Source organism: Lagenorhynchus albirostris, chromosome X, assembly GCF_949774975.1.
Source record: "Lagenorhynchus albirostris chromosome X, mLagAlb1.1, whole genome shotgun sequence".
NCBI lineage: Eukaryota > Metazoa > Chordata > Mammalia > Artiodactyla > Delphinidae > Lagenorhynchus > Lagenorhynchus albirostris.
The window spans coordinates 33,358,757-33,376,623 of record NC_083116.1 but is presented as its reverse complement, the minus strand read 5'-3'; the positions used below and the strand labels follow the sequence as shown (position 1 = coordinate 33,376,623).

General features: G+C 40.9%; 1 pseudogene; it reads right to left on the bottom strand.

Annotated features, from left to right (window-relative positions):
- Window positions 1-238: 238 nt before the first annotated feature.
- Window positions 239-17,867, bottom strand: part of LOC132513072 (SH3 domain-binding protein 5-like) — a 113,412-nt pseudogene continuing 95,783 nt past the window's right edge.

Below are 17,867 nucleotides of genomic sequence, written 5' to 3'. Positions count from 1 at the left end.
TGTGTGAAAAGTCTAAATCTATTACAGTACAGTACTACATAGCCAATTGTGTTAGTTGGGTACCTAGGCTAACTTTATCGGACTTATGAACAAATTGGACTTACAAACTGTGCTCTTGGAAGGGAACTGGTTGGTATGTAGGGGACTTACATACATATTAAGTGATAAGAGGCACAATGTTTTCCATGCAGTTTCATGTATAAATATTGATATGCACTTGGGCCAGAGCTGTGATGGATCAGCCGATATGCACCATTTTTTTGTCAGGGATGATACCGTCTCTGCCCTTTGAGCACTGGAGGGACAGTTGCCCCATGCATTTCATCCTCCAAGGCACTGCCCTCGCGGGGAGGGGCTGCTTTGGATCTTGCCATGGCACTGCTCGCTGACGTCCCGGTTGTTGGCTTTGTCACTCATTTTATTTCCTGCCCCTTTTGCCCTGTCATCTCACTCTACCTCACACTTGGGGAAAGAGGTCCTGCTGCATTCGCCCAGCACCGGGAACATCATCACGAACTCTGACGGACACGGGGCCGGGCAGGTCCAGGCTGCCGGACCTCACAGCCGTGGGGATCTGGTCAGTGGTCGGGTATCTCAGACTGGGTCCTGAGCTGAAGCTGGACACAGACTGGGTTTCCGAGTCATTTTCAGACACAGAGGTGCTACATTTGTCATCTTGAGAAGCCTCGGAGGCTACAGAAATGGCATCCAGCTCGGGCTTGCGCCCCGACAGGTTCTCTGTGGTCGCGCTGCCACCTTTGGCCCTGATGCCGCGGCTGCGAGGTCCTAGTCGCACTGGCGTGCTGCTGCTCGTGCATCGTGTCCGAGATCGTCTCCAGGTTCCTCAGGGCCATCTTGTATTCGCCCTTCACCATGACAGCTTGACCTACAGGTCGTCCACTATCTTCCCGAGTTTGTCCTCCAGCTGCCACATGCGGTCCATGGCCGTGTTGTACCTGGTCGCAGGCTCCTTGTGCAGTCTTGGTCAGCTCCGCCTCCATGACCCTCTGCGTGGCTGATTCAGCATCTCCTGCGAGGCCGAGTCGAACTGCCGCTTGCCATCCTCCAGCAGGCACTGCTCGGCCACGGGGATAGTCTCCGTGGCGGCTCAGGAGGTCCTGCGTGGTTCTCAGAGCTTCCAGCTGAGCCAGCCTCGCCGCCCTCCGCACCTCCCAGTAGGGCTTCGGATCTTCCACGGCTTTGCGAGTTTTCTTCACCAGCTTGTCCGGTTTCACCGTCGCTTCTACCAGAACAGAGCAGAACTTGTGACAGATGTCCTCAAGTTCAGTTTCGCGTCTGTTGATATCATCTGTGGATTGATTGAATGTCATTAGTTCTCCCTGGATCCGGGGGTCCACCTTCCTCCTCCTCCTGCCCCAGCTTCATCCTTTCCTTCTCTTCCTCAGAGTACGAGTCCCCCTTTGGAGGGACCGCGGGGAGTGGTGGCCGCAGGCTCCGCCCCACCCGGCGCTATCAGGAGGCACTGCTGGCTTGTGTAGTTTTAAAGAACAGCAAGAACCACAGAGCCAAAAAAAAGTAAGCAAAACAAGAGAGTCAGGAAAGGAAGATGGACAGACATATAAGAACGAGATTACGTAGAACTTCACAAGCCATAAAATATTTGGATTATATTCTAAATCTGAAGGGAAACCATGAATCAAGATACTCTAATTTATATATTTTTTCTTTTGTTAATACATTACTGAGGGTAAATTTATGTAGAGTGAAATACACAAATCTTAAGTGTACAGATCAATTAATATTTACAAATATATATGCCTTACTCTCAGACCAAATAAAGAACATTTCCATTACACCCAAAAAGGTCCCTCACAAATATTTCCAGTCAGTACCTTTGCCCTGCTACCCTCTACCACCATGCAGACAAATAACTATTCTAATCTCTATCACCAAAGATTGATTTTTAATGTCAACATGATACATTGACAAGCTGTAAGATATACATGATGTTTATGTCCCTACACATGCTGAATGAACTAATAAGATGCAGATGGGGTGGGAGACAAAATTATCAATATCAGGGAGAAAGCACTGCCCAAGAGATATATGAAATTCTTCCATAGCCTGATTAGAAGATGGCAAGAGTCTTGAAGTATATGAATACCTTCTTTATCTAATTTGCTCATATTAGTAATTTCTTTTCTTTACCTCACTACATTACAATCTGACTTCTTGTTTCCTGATAAATTAGTTTCAAATTTATAACAGATTGGAAATTGGACTTATTTGATATTTGGAGTTTTTCAGAAGAAAGCCACTTTATTTTACTCTGTGTAGAAATCAATGTTAGAAATAGCAATATTAGAAATATCATTCTATTAAATCAGATAGTATTTTGTAAATGGCAAGGCCCATCTTCGAGCTCTGAAAATTATTATTTCACAGAAATGATAGAAGCAACAAAAATCACTAATTCTTTTCTACTTAAAGATTAACCTTACTAAAATAATGTAACTATCAGGGAAAGCATGATTCATTTGATTTAATCTCAGGTATATTAAGGGGAATTTAGAGGTTGCTAAATTGTTGCTCTAAAAGCAATAATGCTTTTAGAGCTTATTGTTACAATTTAGTATCCCAAAGGATCTCAGAATAACCAAAGTTAATTTTCAGGAACAGCTTCTAGAGGATTTTTTTCTTGCATGATATCTTTTTTAAATTTGATTTCAGCTCACTGGGAAAAAGTAAGTGGTTCTTAATAATGGGTGGTAATTATTAGTGAAGTTATTTAGAAATGCCTTGAAATATACAGAGAAAACATGAGCATATCAAATAAATATAGCTTTTACTTAACATCTCTATGGATGGATCCTTAGTTCTGGTTCAGTGACTTTGTGACAATAACATTTTATCCTTAATCAAAAAGAAAATTTATCTCAAAATTTCCATTTTAGGTCAGAATGAAAAGGAAAAAGCATGTAGATGGCTACTTGTATAGGACACAGTGTTGCCAGTGTCATCTTCCTTTTCCACTTGGAAGCAACAACTCATGCATGGTAATTACAGACATATCTTATTGAACAAGCCTAACAGATGAACATATTAGCTGAAGGAGGGTGAATCAAGGTCACTTTAGAATCACCTCATACAATAATCTCTTAATTTTCCAGTATTCCTTTAATATGGACTTGCTAGCAAACAACATCTACGAAACATTAAGAAATTTGAAGTGAACTCTGGACAATTTCAGATAATATATTTTATAATGCTTTATTTGTATTTTAGTGTGAAACATTTTATTACTTATAATTTATGAAAAAAATTCTAAAAAGAGCACTGTTTACCCAACACACAGCATACAATATACCAAATTATGAGTACCTTTGAATCCCTTTGTGTACCCTTTGATCATACTCCTCTCTCTCCTTTCTTCTCAGAGGTAATGGCTGTTCTAAATATTATTCATAATTTCTTTGATTTTTATTTTAATTTTGCCATGTGAATATGTATCCCAAAACATTATACTCTTTTTCATGTATGTAAATTGTAGAAATAGGATCAGACTATATGTATTCTTCTGTAACTCACTTCGTTCATTCAACTTTATGAGATTCACCCACATTGAGACATACATCTGTAGGTCTTTCAATTTCACCGCTATGTTGTTTTCCATTATATGAATAGATTTGAATTTATTTATCAGTGTTGATGTAAATTTGGATGTCTCCAGTGTTTTGTTTCTAACATCACTGCTATGCACGTTCTTCTGCATGCCGCATTGTCTTTATATGTGAGGGCGTCTCTAACGTCTATATCTACAAGTGGAATTGTTACATAAAAAGATATGTGCACCATCAACTTTACTAGATAATGTTAAATATCATTTTTTCCAAAATGGTTCTAATAATTTATACTCCAACAAGCACTGCATTAGAGTTGTAGAAATTCTACATCCTCACAACTCAATAGCAATGTCAGATTTTTCATATTTGCCTAACTGGTGGGTGTGAAATGGTATGATTTCAATATACACTTTCCAGGTTATTTAATAAGTGTATGCATCTATTCATAGAACTTTATTGTCCATTTCTTTTCCCTATTCCTGAAATGCCTGTTCAAGTCTTTTGACCTTTTATCTCTATTAGATTGTTTATATTTATTTTATAGATTTGTAGAAATATTGATACTTTATCTGTCATGGATAATGAATCCTTTTTAGATACATATACTGCATCATCTTCTCCCATTAGGTGGACTGTATTTACCTTTTTTTTTTTTTTTTTTTTTTTTTTTTTGCGGTACGCGGGCCTCTCACTGTTGTGGCCTCTCCCGTTGTGGAGCACAGGCTCCGGACGCACAGGCTTAGCGGCCATGGCTCACGGGCCCAGCCGCTCCGCGGCATGTGGGATCTTCCCGGAGCGGGGCACGAACCCGCGTCTCCTGCATCGGCAGGCGGACTCTCAACCACTGCGCCACCAGGGAAGCCCTGTATTTACCTTTCATTGCAATTGTATAACCACTTGGTAATTGTGAACTCTCTACCTATACTTCAGTCCATTATGTAATTACTAATGTAATTACTAAGTTTTTTTGTGTGTGTCTCTGTACTCCCTTTTTTTTCTCCATTAGACTGCCAGAGGTTTCTAAATGTTATTGCTATATTTAAAAATTTGGCTTTATTTTCTTATATCATTAATTTCTGTTCTTATTTTTGTTAACTGCTTTTGTTTAATTCAGATATATTGATCTTTTTCTAACTTTATTTTTAAACGTTTAGTTTTATTTATTTGGAAAATTGTTCTTGATAAACATGGTTAGAAGTTTGCTGATTTTGTTTTTCAACTCGGGTTCTAGTAGATTGGTGAGGTCTGTTTCATTATTTGTTCTTGTAACTGGAAGTAGATCCTCTGTCTTTTCATTTTAGGAGAAACAGTTATCTACTGTGGTCTTGAAGGGGTGTTTTTATGTGGGCGCATCCCTGTGTAGACTGTGAGTGTACAGTGTTTTTGGTACAAGGGCTGGTTTTGGTATGGCTGCCAGCCACACCTTTCCTCAGGGTGTGCTGGCCGTTATCCCCTTGATAGGGCTGTTATTGGTGTTGTGGTGTCTAGAGTTGGGTGGGGCTTCCTCTTTGCTCTGTGGCTATCCTTGCCTTGTCAGGGGTAGGGCCTGTTCCCCAGTTGTTGGAGCAGAAGCCCTGAGGGTCAGGTTCAGTCAGGCTCCATTGCCCTTGGGTGCTTGCCTTGCCCCAAAATAGGTGATTTCTGAAGAAAGTGAGGCCTGTGTGGTCACAGAGGACCTATGCAGCACCTGTGAAGGCATCTGCAGTTCCATTCAATAGCAGCCCAAGGTTGCATCCCTTTCTCTGCTGTGTTTGTCCCAGATCTAGTACACAGCTATGATGTGAAGTAAGCTGGGGCCTGGGGTTGGGGTGTCTTGGCTGTAGGAATTGAGGTGGCTGTGCTTCTTGCTGCATCTGTGGCAGTCTTCTCCCAGGACCTGTCTGCCCCAGATCTAGCACTCAGCTACAGTGTGGAGTGGGCGGAGCTGGGGTGAACTGAACTGCTGCATATTCCTGAGCACGCTGACAATGGCCATCGCTGCTCCACAGGCACCACGCCCCAGGCACTTCAGGCTGTCTTTCCATAGCGAGATTGAATCCTCTCCTAGGGCCTGTCTGCCTGAAATTCAGCCCTTAGCATCTGCAGCCTCTTGTGGCACCACCCCATGCATGCACTGACAATGGCTTCCACAGCTCCACCCAGATCACACCTCAGGTGCCCTGTTCTTTTTCTGCATAGCTAGATGGAGTCTTTGCCCAGATCTTCTGCTGGACTGTGTTGTGCAGTGAGCAGGACTGGGGTGTTTGCCTCTTTGGTTGGAAGGTGTGGTGAAGTAGCAGTCGCCAGTGCATGGCTCTCTCCACTCTGGTTGTTGGCAAGCCAGCACGTGCACACTCCTCACAAATAGTGTAGGCTTCTCCAGCCTTGCTGTCTGTCTCAGCAGATTTCCCAGCAGGCAAGAGGGCTTGTTTGCTCTGCACAGGGCACCAGGACTGGAATGCTCACATTGTGTCTCAAACCGCTCTATCCCCAGGGCGAAGGTCCACCCATGCAGACCTCTTCCTTACAGATCCAACCCAGGGTTACAGATCCCAACCCAATACCTTTTTTGTTTTCTATTCTACCCGTTTACATGGAGACCTTTCTTGCAGCTTTGTTTGTACAATATGAGAATTCTTCTGCCAGGTTCCAGATGTCTGTGAGAATTACTCTACACGTAGATATATTTCTGATGTGTTTGTGGGAGGAGATGAGCTCCACGTCCTTCTGCTCCACCATCTTGATTCCTGCCAAAAACAACTTCTTAAAATGAACTCACAGGGTTTCCAATTACTGTTCAGTCTAAATATTCTTTACTTTTGTGCCAGAGCATCGATGCATTTTATCCAGCATTTTAGCTTGTTTTCAGCAGAAAGGCTGCTCTAGGTACTTAGTTTCCCATGCCACTTTCCAACTCTGCCACTAGACCAGTAGTTTTCAAACTTTTGATACTATCCCACAATAAGAAGTACATTTTTTTAACATCTTTATTGGGGTATAATTGCTTTTCAATGGTGTGTTAGTTTCTGCTTTATAACAAAATGAATCAGTTATACATATACATAGGTTCCCATATCTCTTCCCTCTTGCGTCTCCCTCTTGCGTCTCCCTCTCTCCCACCCTCCCTATCCCACCCCTCTAGGTGGTCACAAGGCACCAAGCTGATCTTCCTGTGCTATGCGGCTGCTTCCCACTAGCTATCTACCTTACGTTTGGTAGTGTATATATGTCCATGCCTCTCTCTCACTTTGTCACAGCTTACCCTTCCCCTCCCCATATCCTCAAGTCCATGCTCTAGTAGGTCTGTGTCTTTATTCCCATCTTACCCCTAGGTTCTTCATGAACTTTTTTTTCTCCCTTAGATTCCATATATATGTGTTAGCATACGGTATTTGTCTTTCTCTTTCTGACTTACTTCACTCTGTATGACAGACTCTAGGTCTATCCACCTCATTACAAATAGCTCAATTTCGTTTCTTTTTATGGCTGAGTAATATTCCATTGTATATATGTGCCACATCTTCTTTATACATTCATCCGATGATGGGCACTTAGGTTGTTTCCATCTCCAGGCTATTGTAAATAGAGCTGCAATGAACATTTTGGTACATGACTCTTTTTGAATTTTGGTTTTCTCAGGGTATATGCACAGTAGTGGGATTACTGGGTCATATGCTAGTTCTATTTGTAGTTTTTTAAGGAACCTCTATACTGTTCTCCATAATGGCTGAACCAATTCACATTCCCACCAGCAGTGCAAGAGTGTTCCCTTTTCTCCACACCCTCTCCAGCATTTATTGTTTGTAGATTTTTTGATGATGGCCATTCTGACTGGTGTGAGATGATATCTCATTGTAGTTTTGATTTGCATTTCTCTAATGATTAAAGATGTTGAGCATTCTTTCATGTGTTTGTTGGCAATATGTATATCTTCTTTAGAGAAATATCGATTTAGGTCTTCTGCCCATTTTTGGATTGGGTTGTTTGTTTTTTTGGTTATTGAGCTGCATGAGCTGCTTGCAAATTTTGGAGATTAATCCTTTGTCAGTTGCTTCATTTGCAAATATTTTCTCCCATTCTGAGGGTTGTCTTTTGGTCTTGTTTATGGTTTCCTTTGCTGTGCAGAAGCTATTAAGTTTCATTCAGTCTAATTTGTTTATTTTTGTTTTTATTTCCATTTCTCTAGGAGGTGGGTCAAAAAGGATCTTGCTGTGATTTATGTCATAGAGTGTTCTGCCTATGTTTTCCTCTAAGAATTTGATCGTTTCTGGCCTTACATTTAGGTCTTTAATCCATTTGGAGCTTATTTTTGTGTATGGTGTTAAGGGAGTGATCTAATCTCATACTTTTACATGTACCTGTCCAGTTTTCCCAGCACCACTTATTGAAGAGGCTATCCTTTCTCCACTGTACATTCCTGCCTCCTTTATCAAAGATAAGGTGACCCTGTGTGCGTGGGTTTATCTCTGTGCTTTCTATCCTGTTCCATTGATCTATATTTCTGTTTTTGTGCCAGCACCATACTGTCTTGATTACTGTAGCTCTGTTGTATAGTCTGAAGTCAGGGAGCCTGATTCCTCCAGCTCCGTTTTTCATTCTCCAGATTGCTTTGGCTATTCGGGGTCTTTTGTGTTTCCATACAAATTGTGACATTTTTTGTTCTAGTTCTGTGAAAAGTGCCAGTGGTAGTTTGATAGGGATTGCATTGAATCTATAGATTGCTTTCAGTAGTAGAGTCATTTTCACAATGTTGATTCTTCCAATCCAAGAACACGGTATATCTCTCCATCTATTTGTATCATCTTTAATATCTTTCATCAGTGTTTTAGTTTTCTGCATACAGGTCTTTTGTCTCCTTAGGTAGGTTTATTCCTAGATATTTTTTTCTTTTTGTTGCAGTGGTTAATGGGAGAGTTTTCTTGATTTCACTTTCAGATTTTTCATCATTAGTGTATAGGACTGTCAGAGATTTCTGTGCATTAATTTTGTATCCTGCTACTTTACCAAATTCATTGATTAGCTCTAGTAGTTTTCTGGTAGCATCTTTAGGATTCTCTATGATTAGTATCATGTCATCTGCAAACAGTGACAGCATTACTTCTTCTTTTCCAATTTGGATTCCTTTTATTTCCTTTTCTTCTCTGATAGCTGTGGCTAAAACTTCCAAAACTATGTTGAATATGAGAGATGAGAGTGGGCAACCTTGTCTTGTTCCTGCTCTTAGTGGAAATGCTTTCAGTTTTTCACCACTGAGGATGATGTTGGCTCTGGGTTTGTCATATATGGCCTTTATTATGTTGAGGAAAGTTCCCTCTATGCCTACATTCTGGAGGGTTTTTAATCGTAAATGGGTGTTGAATTTTGTTGAAAGCTTTCTCTGCATCTATTGAGATGACCATATTGTTTTTCTCCTTCAATTTCTTAATACGGTGTATCATATTGATGATTTGCATTTATTGAAGAATACATGCATTCCTGCAGAAAACTGCACTTGATCATGGTGTATGATCCTTTTAATGTGCTGTTGGATTCTGTTTGCTAGTATTTGGTTGAGGATTTTTGCATCTATGTGCATCAGTGATATTGGCCTGTAGTTTTCTTTCTTTGTGATATCCTTGTCTGGTTTTGGTATCAGGGTGATGGTGGCCTCGTAGAATGAGTTTTGGAATGTTCCTCCCTCTGCTGTATTTTGGAAGAGTTTCAGAAGGATAGATGTTAGCTCTTCTCTAAATGTTTGATAGAATTCGCCTGTGAAGCCATCTGGTCCTGGACTTTTGTTTGTTGGAAGATTTTTAATCACAGTTTCAATTTCAGTGCTTGTGATTCATCTGTTCATATTTTCTATTTCTTCCTGATTCAGTCTTGGCAGGTTGTGCATTTCTAAGAATTTGTCCATATCATCCAGGTTGTCCATTTTATTGGCATAGAGTTGCTTGTAGTAATCTCTCATGATCTTTTGTATTTCTGCAGTGTCAGTTGTTACTTCTCCTTTTTCATTTCTAATTCTATTGATTTGAGTCTTCTCCCTTTTTCTCTTGATGAGTCTGGCTAATGGTTTATCAATTTTGTTTATCTTCTCAAAGAACCAGCTTTTAGTTTTATTGATCTTTGCTATCATTTCCTTCATTTCTTTTTTCATTTATTTCTCATCTGATCTTTATGATTTCTTTCCTTTTGCTAACTTTGGGGTTTTCTGCTCTTTTTTCTCTCATTGCTTTAGGTGCAAGGTTAGCTTGTTTATTCAACATGTTTCCTGTTTCTTAAGGTAGGATTGTATTGCTATAAACTTCCCTCTTAGAACTGCTTTTGCTGCCTCCCATAGGTTTTGGGTCATCGTGTCTCCATTGTCATTTGTTTATAGGTATTTTTTGATTTCCTCTTTGATTTCTTCAGTGATCACTTCGTTATTAAGTAGTGTATTGTTTAGCCTCCATGTGTTTGTATTTATTACAGATCTTTTCCTGTAATTGATATCTAGTCTCATAGTGTTGTGGTCAGAAAAGATACTTGATACAATTTCAATTTTCTTAAATTTACCAAGGCTTGATTTGTGACCCAAGATATGATCTATCCTGGAGAATGTTCCATGAGCACTTGAGAAAAATGTGTATTCTGTTGTTTTTGGATGGAATGTCCTATAAATATCAATCAAGTCCATCTTTTTAATGTATCATTTAAAGCTTGTGTTTCCTTATTTATTTTCATTTTGGATGATCTGTCCATTGGTGAAAGTGGGGTGTTAAAGTCCCCTACTATGAATGTGTTACTGTTGATTTCCCCTTTTATGGCTGTTAGTATTTGCCTTATGTATTGAGGTGCTCCTATGTTGGGTGCATAAATATTTACAATTGTTATATCTTCTTCTTGGATCGATCCCTTGATCATTATGTAGTGTCCTTCTTTGTCTCTTCTAATAGTATTTATTTTAAAGTCTATTTTGTCTGATATGAGAATTGCTACTCCAGCTTTCTTTTGGTTTCCATTTGCATGGAATATCTTTTTCCATCCCCTCACTTTCAGTCTGTATGTGTCTCTAGGTCTGAAGTGGGTCTCTTGTAGACAGCATATATATGGGTTTTGTTTTTGTATCCATTCAGCCAGTCTGTGTCTTTTGGTGGGAGCATTTAATCCATTTACATTTAAGGTAATTATCGATATGTATGTTCCTCTTACCATTTTCTTAATTGTTTGGGGTTTGTTTTTATAGGTCTTTTTCTTCTCTTGTGTTTCTTGCCTAGAGAAGATCCTTTAGCATTTGTTTTAAAGCTGGTTTGGTGGTGCTGAACTCTCTCAGCTTTTGCTTTTCTGTAAATGTTTTAATTTCTCCATCAAATCTGAATGAGATCCTTGCTGGTTAGAGTAATCTTGGTTGCAGGTTTTTCTCCTTCATCACTTTAAATATATCCTGCCAGTCCCTTCTGGCTTGCAGAGTTTCTGCTGAAAGATCAGCTGTTAACCTTATGGGGATTCCCTTGTGTGTTATTTGTTGTTTTTCCCTTGGTGCTTTTAATATATTTTCTTTGTATTTAATTTTTGACAGTTTGATTAATATGTGTCTTGGCATATTTCTCCTTAGATTTATCCTGTATGGGACTCTCTGTGCTTCCTGGACTTGATTAACTGTTTCCTTTCCCATATTAGGGAAGTTTTCAACTATAATATCTTCAAATATTTTCTCAGTCTCTTTCTTTTTCTCTTCTTCTTCTGGAACCCCTATAATTCGAATGTTGGTGCACTTAATGTTGTCCCAGAGGTCTCTGAGACTGTCCTCAGTTCTTTTCATTCTTTTTTCTTTATTCTGCTCTGCAGTAGTTATTTCCACTATTTTATATTCCAGGTCACTTATCCGTTTCTCTTTCTCAGTTATTATGATATTGATCCCTTTAAAGTATTTTTAATTTCATTTATTGTGTTTTTCATCATTGTTTGTTTCATCTTTAGTTCTTCTAGGTCCTTGTTAAATGTTTCTTGCATTTTCTCTATTCTGTTTCCAGGATTCTGGATCATCTTTACTATCACTATTCTGAATTCTTTTTCAGGTAGACTGCCTATTTCATCTTCATTTGCTAGGTCTCGTGAGTTTTTATCTTGCTCCTTCATCTGCTATGTGTTTTTCTGTCTTCTCATTTTGCTTATCTTACTGTGTTTGGGGTCTCCTTTTCACGGACTCCAGGTTTGTAGTTCCCGTTGCTTTTTGTGTTTGTCCCCAGTGGCTAAAGTTGGTTCAGTGGGTTGTGTAGGCTTCCTGGTGGAGGGGACTAGTGCCTGTGTTCTGGTGGATGAGGCTGGATCTTTTCTTTCTGGTGGGCAGGTCCACGTCTGGTGGTGTGTTTTGTGGTGTCTGTGGACTTATTATGATTTTAGGCAGTCTCTCTGCTAATGGGTGGGGTTGTGTTCCTGTCTTGCTAGTTGTTTGGCATAGGATGTCCAGCACTGTAGCTTGCTGGTCGTTGAGTGAAGCTGGGTCTTGGTGTTGAGTTGGAGATCTCTGGGAGATATTTGCCATTTGATATTATGTGGAGCTGGGAGGTCTCTTGTGGACCAGTGTCCTGAAGTTGGCTCTCCCACCTCAGAGGCACAGCACTGACTCCTGGCTGCAGCACCAAGAGCCTTTCATCCATACGGCTCAGAATAAAATGGAGAAAAAGTAGAAAGAAAGAAAGAAAGAAAGGAAGGGAGGGAGGGAGGGAGGGAGGGAGGGAGGGAGGGAGGGAGGAAGGGGATAAAAGACATTAAAATAAAGTAAGGTAAAATAAAAAAAGGTATTAAAATAAAAAAATAATTATAATAAAAAAATTTTAAGTAAAATAAAAAAGAAACAGGTGGATTGAACCCTAGGACAAATGGTGAAAGCAAAGCTATACAGAGAAAATCTCACACAGAAGCATACACATACACACTAAGAAAAAGAGGAAAAGGGGAAAAAATAATCTATCTTGCTCCCAAAGTCCACCTCCTCAATTTGGGATGATTCGTTGTCCATTCAGGTATTCCACAGATGCAGGGTACATCAAGTTGATTGTGGAGATTTAATCCACTGCTCCTGAGGCTGCTGGGAAAGATTTCCCTTTCTCTTCTTTGTTCGCACAGCTCCTGGGGCTTAGCTTTGGATTTGGCCCCGCCTCTGCATGTAGGTCGCCGGAGGGCGTCCGTTCTTCGCTCAGACAGGACGGGGTTAAAGGAGCTGCTGATTCGGGGGCTCTGGCTCACTCAGGCCGTGGGTAGGGAGGGGTACAGAGTGCGGGGCAAGCCTGTGGCGGCAGAGGCCATCGTGACGTTGCACCAGCCTGAGGCGCGTGGTGCTTTCTCCGGGGGAAGTTGTCCCTGGATCCTGGGACCCTGGCAGTGGCGGGCTGCACAGGCTCCCTGGAAGGGTATTGTGGAGAGTGACCTGTGCTCGCTCACAGACTTCTTGGTGGTGGCAGCCGCAGCCTTAGCATCTCATGCCCATCTCTGGGGTCCACGCTGTTTAGCCGCGGCTTGCGCCAGTCTCTGGAGCTCCTTTAAGCAGCGCTCTTAATCTCCTCTCCTTGCGCACCAGGAAACAAAGAGGGAAGAAAAAGTCTCTTGCTTCTTTGGCAGGTCCAGACTTTTCCCTGGACTCCCTCCCGGCTAGCTGTGGTGCACTAACCCCTTCAGGCTGTGTTCACGCTGCCAGTCCTCTCTCTGCGCTCCTACTGAAGCCCCAGCCTCAGCTCGCAGCCCCCGCCTGCCCCAGCGGGTGATCAGACAAGCCTCTCGGGCTGGTGAGTGCTGGTCGGCCCAATCCTCTGTGTGGAAATCTCTTCACTTTGCCCTCCGCACCCCTGTTGCTGTGCTCTCCTCTGTGGCTCCGAAGCTCCCCACCTCCACCACCCGCAGTCTCTGCCCATGAAGGGGTTTCTAGTTTGTGGAAACCTTTCCTTCTTCATGGCTCCCTCCCACTGGTGCAGGTCCCATCCCTATTCTTTTGTCTCTGTTTATTTTTTTTTCTTCTGCCCTCCCAGGTATGTGGGGAGTTTCTTGCCTTTTAGCAGGTCTGAGGTCTTCTGCCAGCATTCACTAGGTGTCCTGTAGGAGTTGTTCCACGTGTAGATGTATTTCTGATGTATCTGTGGGGAGGAAGGTGATCTCCGCGTCTTACTCTTCCACCATCCTCTAACATATTTTGATTAAAGTGTTTAACCCGGGCTTCCCTGGTGTCGCAGTGGTTGAGAGTCCGCCTGCCGATGCAGGGGACACATGTTCATGTCCCGGTCCGGGAAGCTCCCACATGCCATGCAGCGGCTGGGCCCGTGAGCCATGGCTGCTGAGCCTGCACGTCTGGAGCCTGTGCTGTGCAACGGCAGCGGCCACAACAGTGAGAGGCCCAAGTACCGCAAAAAAAAAAATGTTTAACCCAATTTGTACCCAATTTTATAATTATGATATCTTTATACAATATTTTTATGAAGTAATACCTAAATATATTTTTTAAACATCTGTATTCGAGTATAATTGCTTTACAATAGTGTGTTAGGTTCTGCTTTATAACAAAGTGAATCAGCTATACATATACATATATCCCCATATCTCCTCCCTCTTGCATCTCCCTCCCTCACACCCACCCAATCCCACCCCTCTAGGTGGTCACAAAGCACAGAGCTGATCTCCCTCTGTTATGCGGCTGCTTCCCATTAGCTATCTATTTTACAATTGGTAGTGTATACACGTCCATGCCACTCTCTCACTTCGTCCCAGATTACCCTTCCCCCTCCCCGTGTCCTCAACTCCATTCTCTACCTCTGCATCTTTATTCCAGTCCTGCCCCTAGGTTCTTCATGACCATGTTTTTTTTTTTTTTTTTTTTAGATTTCATATATATGTGTTAGCATACAGTATTTGTTTGTTTCTTTCTGACTTACTTCACTCCGTATGACAGATTCTAGGTCCATCCACCTCACTATAAATAACTCAATTTTGTTTTTTTTATGGCTGAGTAATATTCCATTGTATATGTGTGCCACCTCTTCTTTATCCATTCATCTGTCAGTGGACACTTAGGTTGCTTCCATGTCCTGGCTATTGTAAATAGAGCTACAATGAACATTGTGGTGCATGACCCTTTTTGAATTATGGTTTTCTCAGGGTATATGCCCAGTAGTGGGATTGCTTGGTCATATGGTAGCTCTATTTTTAGATTTTTAGGAAACCTCCATACTGTTCTCCATAGTGGCTGTATCAATTTACATTCTCACCAACAGTGCAAGAGGGTTCCCTTTTCTCCAGACCTTCTCCAGCATTTATTGTTTGCAGATTTTTTAATGATGGCCGTTCTGACAAGTGTGAGGTGATACCTCATTGTAGTTTTGATTTGCATTTCTCTAATGATTAGCGATGTTGAGCATCCTTTCATGTGTTTGTTGGCAATCTGTTTATCTTCTTTGGAGAAATGTCTATTTAGGTATTCTGTCCATTTTTGTTTTTTAAAAATAAATTTATTTATTTTTGGCCTCATTGGGTCTTTGTTGCTGCCCTCAGCCTTTCTCTAGTTGTGGTGAGTGGGGGCTACTCTTCATTGCTGTGCACAGGCTTCTCATTGGGGTAGCTTCCCTTGTTGCAGAGTATGGGCTCTAGGTGCACTGGCTTCAGTAGCTGTGGCACGTGGGCTCAGTAGTTGTGGCTCACGGGCTCTAGAGCACAGGCTCAGTAGTTGTGGCCCATGGGGTTAGTTGCTCCATGGCATGTTGGATCTTCCCAGACCAGTGCTTGAACCCATGTCTCCTGCATTGGCAGAAGGATTCTTCACCACTGTACCACCAGGGAAGCCCCTCTTCTGCCCATTTTTGGATCAAGTTGTTTGTTTTGTTAATATTGAACTGCATAAGCTGCTTGTAAATTTTGGAGATTAATCCTCTGTCAGTTGTTTCATTTGCAAATATTTTCTCCCATTCTGAGGGTTGGCTTTTTGTTAAGGAAACATTCCCATTTACCACTGCAACAAAAAGAATAAAATACCTAGGAATAAACCTACCTAAGGAGACAAAAGGCCTCTATGCATAAAACTATAAGACACTGATGAAAGAAATTAAAGATGATACAAACAGATGGAGAGATATACCATGTTCTTGGATCGAACGAATCAACATTGTGAAAAAGATTCTACTACCCAAAACAATCTACAGATTCAGTGCAATCCCTATCAAACTACCAATGGCATTCTTCACAGAACTAGAACAAAAAATGTCACAATTTGTATGGAAACATAAAAGACCCCGCATAGCCAAAGCAATATTAAGAAAGAAAAGTGGAGCTGGAGGAATCAGGCTCCCTGACTTCATACTATACTACAAAGCTACAGTCATCAAGACAGTATGGTACTGGCACAGAAACAGAAATATAGATCAATGGAACAGGATAGAAAGCCCAGAGATAAACCCAAGCACTTATGGTCACCTTATCTTTGATAAAGGAGGCAAGAATATACAGTGGAGAAAAGACAGCCTCTTCAGTAAGTGGTGCTGGGAAAACTGGACAGCTACATGTAAAAGAATGAAAGTAGAACACTCCCTTACACCATACACAAAAATAAACTCAAAATGGATTAAAGACCTAAATGTAAAGCCAGATACTATAAAACTCTTAGAGGAAAACATAGGCAGAACACTCTATGACATAAATCACAGCAAGATTCTTTTTGACCCACCTCCTAGAGAAATGGAAATAAAAACATAAATAAAGTTCTTAATGAAGCTTAAAAGCTTTTACACAGTAAAGGAAAACATAAACAAAATGTTTGTATCATCTTTAATTTCTTTCATCAGTGTCTTAGTTTTCTGCATACAGGTCTTTTGTCTCCTTAGGTAGGTTTTTTCCTATGTATTTTTTTCTTTTGGTTGCAGTGGTAAATGGGAGTGTTTCCTTAGTTTCTCTTTTAGATTTTTCATCATTAGTGTATAGGAATGCAAGAGATTTCTGTGCCTTAATTTTGTATCCTGCTACTTTACCAAATTCATTGATTAACTCTAGTAGTTTTCTGGTAGCATCTTTGGCATTCTCTATGTATAGTATCATGTCATCTACAAACAGTGACAGCTTTAATTCTTCTTTTCTGATTTGGATTCCTTTTTCTTCTCTGACTGCTGTGGCTAAAACTTCCAAAACTATGTTGAATAATAGTGGTAAAGTGGACAGCCTTGTCTTGTTCCTAATCTTAGACAAAATGGTTTCAGTTTTTCACTTCTGAGAATGGTGTTCACTGTGGGTTTGTCATATATGGCCTGCATTATGTTGAGGTAAGTTCCCTCTATGCCTATTTTCTGGAGGGTTTTTATCATAAATGGATGTTGAATTTTGTTGAAAGCTTTTTCTGCATCTATTGAGGTGATCATATGGTCTTTCTCCTTCAATTTCTTAATATGGTTTATCACATTGATTGATTTGCATATACTGAAGAATCCTTGCATTTCTGTGATAAACCCCACTTGATCATGGTGTATAACCTTTTAATGTGCTGTTGGATTCTGTTTGCTAGTATTTTGTTGAGGATTTTTGCATCTATGTTCATCAGTGATATTGGCCTGTAGCTTTCTTTCTTTGTGACATCTTTGTCTGGTTTTGGTATCAGGGTGATGTTGGCCTCGTGGAATGAGTTTGGGAGTGTTCCTCCCTGTGCTATATTTTGGAAGAGTTTGAGAAGGCTAGGTGTTAGTTCTTCTCTCACTGTTTGATAGAATTCACTTTTGAAGCCATCTGGTCCTGGGCTTTTGTTTGTTGAAAGATTTTTAATCACAGTTTCAATTTCAGTGCTTGTGACTGGTCTCCTTATATTTTCTATTTCTTCCTGGTTCAGTCTCAGAAGGTTGTGCATTTCTAAGAATTTGTCCATTTCTTCCAGGTTGTCCATTTTATTGGCATATAGTTGCTTCTAGTAATCTCTCATGGTCCTTTGTATTTCTGCAGTGTCAGTTTTTACTTTTCCTTTTTCATTTCTAATTCTGTTAATTTGAGTCTTCTCCCTGTTTTTCTTTATGAGTCTGGCTAATGGTTTATCAATTTTGTTTATCTTCTCAAAGAACCAGCTTTTAGTTTTATTGATCTTTGCTATCATTTCCTTCATTTCTTTTTCATTTATTTCTGAGCTGATCTTTATGATTTCTTTCCTTCTGCTAACTCTGCATGTAGGTCCCCTGAGGGCTTCTGTTCTTTGCTCAGACAGGACAGGGTTAAAGTAGCAGCTGATAGCTGCGGTTCGTGCCTGTCTCTGGAGCTCGTTTAGGCGGTATTCTGAATCCCCTCTCCTCGCGCATCTGGAAACAGTGGTCTCTTGCCTCTTAGGCAGGTCCA